Source organism: Gavialis gangeticus, unplaced genomic scaffold (assembly GCF_001723915.1).
Source record: "Gavialis gangeticus isolate Ggan-Ray unplaced genomic scaffold, GavGan_comp1, whole genome shotgun sequence".
NCBI classification, from domain to species: domain Eukaryota; kingdom Metazoa; phylum Chordata; order Crocodylia; family Gavialidae; genus Gavialis; species Gavialis gangeticus.
In genome coordinates this window covers 18,425,407-18,428,263 of record NW_017729014.1, presented here as the reverse complement: position 1 = coordinate 18,428,263, position 2,857 = coordinate 18,425,407, and the positions used below count along the sequence as shown (strand labels likewise).

The 2,857-nt window shown below is 54.1% G+C and overlaps 1 protein-coding gene across 4 annotated transcripts in view; it reads right to left on the bottom strand.

Annotated features, from left to right (window-relative positions):
- Positions 1-2,857, bottom strand: part of KAZN (kazrin, periplakin interacting protein) — a 417,992-nt gene that overhangs the window by 6,679 nt on the left and 408,456 nt on the right. The window lies entirely within an intron of this gene.

Sequence of the window (2,857 nt, the reverse complement as noted above, 5' to 3'; positions counted from 1 at the left end):
GGCCCCTTTTTTTTTTTTTTTTTTGTGTGTGCAAAAGTCTAGTTGGTGTAATAAAAGATATCACCTCGACCACAAGTCCCGATTCCATCATGATCTAATGCTTCGGTCACAACAGGTTTCAAGAGCTCCCTGCAAAACCTTGGAAGCTGCTTGAGACGCGCAGATTCCCGGCTTAGGATAATGCTAATACAGTGGTGACAGCGCAGCGCTGCCACAGCCTCATCCAGGGCAAGGGCTGCAGAGTGCCCCAGAAGCTGGCTGCCTCAGCTTTGCTCATAAAACACCATCAGCTCATTTCCAGCACAACACCCCCCACCACACCAGCCGCGGTTTTTGACAAAGTCTGAGTTTAGCTGAACCTTGAGCCAAAGCAGTAACGCCAATGGCCATCAGCAACAGCAGGCATTTATCCTTCATGCAGACCAGCGACAAGAGGGGAAACTGCTAGCGTGTTATATCAGGATTCTCCTCCCACCCAAAAGTACCGGTGGAAAATACAAAGAGCTCTGTGATCCCTGTTGGTTTTTAATGCTGCCTTGCCATGCGCTTCCTGTGGGGTCACGTCCAATCCAGACAGATCAGCCTCGGTCGCCCTTGGTGCGACTTCAGCCTTGGCTGCTTTCTAGCAAACTGCCAGCCACCTGCGTGCCTCTAGATTCCCGCAGGAAACAGCCAATGCATTGATCCCCTAACCAATAATTGGTTCACCTGTCACTTAAATAAAGATCTTACTGGAAACAAGGGTTGAATCTCACGTTGCTGCAAGAGGCAGGAGCCAGAGGGAGAAAAATGGAAGAGTTGTGCTCAGCCAGGTGCATGGCAGCTAGAATAAGGGCATGCATAGGGTATTTGCTGCCTACCGCTGATGCTGAACCATGTCACGGGACCTTCTCAGATGTTGGTTGGGAGACTCACAAAACCTGCTGAAGTCGGTTATTGCTTTGGGTGCGCAGCCCTTCTCAGGAACAGCTCCAGGGGTTCTGAGCAGGTTGATCAGGACAGTGCCAAAGGGGCTTTGCTCAAGCACCATCGGGTAAATAAGACCGACCCCATCAGAGCCAGGGGGTATCACCGGTCCCACCCCGTAGAAGAAGGTGCCGGGCAGAGTTTCCTTGGGCTGTATTGCTGGACACGGGATAACTGGGCACTGGGTCTGCTGGATCCTCCGGTATAGCAGAGCCCTCGCCTCTAGGTGTGTTGTGGTTGATTACAGTTGACCTTGCTCCCGCATCCATGCGGAGGTGGATGGAGCGACACGAAGCTCCTCTGAACGTGGAGAAGCTCCCCACCTCTCTGCCAACAGTTCAGCTGGATTGAAATGCTGCAGGAATCCCCGCCCTTGCCTTCTGGTCATGGTTGGCTGCAATATAGCACCTTCCTTGGCATTTGCAAGGAAAACCCTGGGGGTTCCTGGAAGGCGATGAGAAGAGTGGGAAGTGGAGAAGGGAAATGCAAATACCGCCTTTTGCGAGAAGACATGTTGCCAATACATCCAGATGGATAGGCTACACGGGAGCGCTCCCTCCAGACCATTATCTGCCCATCCATCAGGCTAATTACTAGGGAAGAAAGGCTGCAGCCTACCCTGAGCTGGCGTTCCTGGCCTTGGGACGCCTTGACCACGTTCCAGCGGGCAGACCCATGGGGGTGGGTGTTGCCACTGCATGGATTTTGATGCCCTGTGTTTTGTGATAGAGCAAAGCAGGTGTGGGGAGGCAGAGACAGGCTGGAAGGGGCAAGCGTGCCCAGCAATAACCTCTCTGCCGGTCTCCCCCCAAGTCCTGAAGCCAGTCCCATGCCTCTGTGCACCAGGCCAGTGTAAGCCCGCACCAAACACCCGCCATTCCCCAAAATCTGTAGGTTTTTCAGTGTGCACGGGCATTGCTTTGGCATCGTGGCCCAGGGCTGAATTCCAGTCCTTGCTACCGCTCCTTTGAGTGTGAAGCGGGAAGCCGAGCAGGGCAGGGCAGGCGGAGGCTCCAGCAGGTGTGCAGCGAAGCCTGGCTGCTCACTGCCCTGGGTGCCCTGCCCAGCATGGTTCTATGCTGGGAGCATGTGGCCAGTTCACTTGCATTTCCAGAAGCTTCTTGGTGCCCTTGTGTCAGGTCTCTCTTGTCTTGCTTTGTCTGCATTTGAGCGCGAGCCTTGGAGATGCACCCAGGGATGGCGATGGCTTGCACAGGCAAGGCTGGCGCTGTGCAGTGCCCCATGCTCCTTGTCCACAGTTGTCTGCAAGCTGGGCTGGATGCTACAGTACCAAGCCCACAGTATCCAGAGAGCAACAGTGTCCAGCAAATACCTGTGGCCTCTGTGACCTTTTCAGGATGGGGAAGTCTGCAGAGACCCTGGGCATGTGTGCAGATCCCTGCACCGGCACGAATCTTGGATGAAATTCATGCACTTTGGTGCACAGGGCCCTGGTTTGAACCATACAGTTATGTCTTGGGGGTGGTTAAGTCTTGGATGGGCTTCGAAGGTGCTTGTGCAGGTGGCAGACAGTTACAGAACTCAGAAGCAATGCAACATGGGGTAACACCATCATGCACCTTATTTAAACAGTCTACCATGACTATACAGAGCTGGGGAGCCACCCACACCTCAAGACTGCTGCATCTCCATTGTTCCTTAAAACAAGATCTCTTGGTTTGCCATGAGCCAAGCCAGGCCCATCCCCCACCCCTCTCCCAGCCCGGCAATGGCTCCAGCCCTTTAAGGAAAAAATAACAAACAAAAAGCTCTAGACTTACCAGTTCATGCCCAGTGCGGGAGCAATGCCTGCTGCCCCACGCCATGTGGGGGGCTCTGCATGAGAACCTGAAGCCCTGAGGCTGCACCAGGAGTGGTGAGTTCCAGGGCT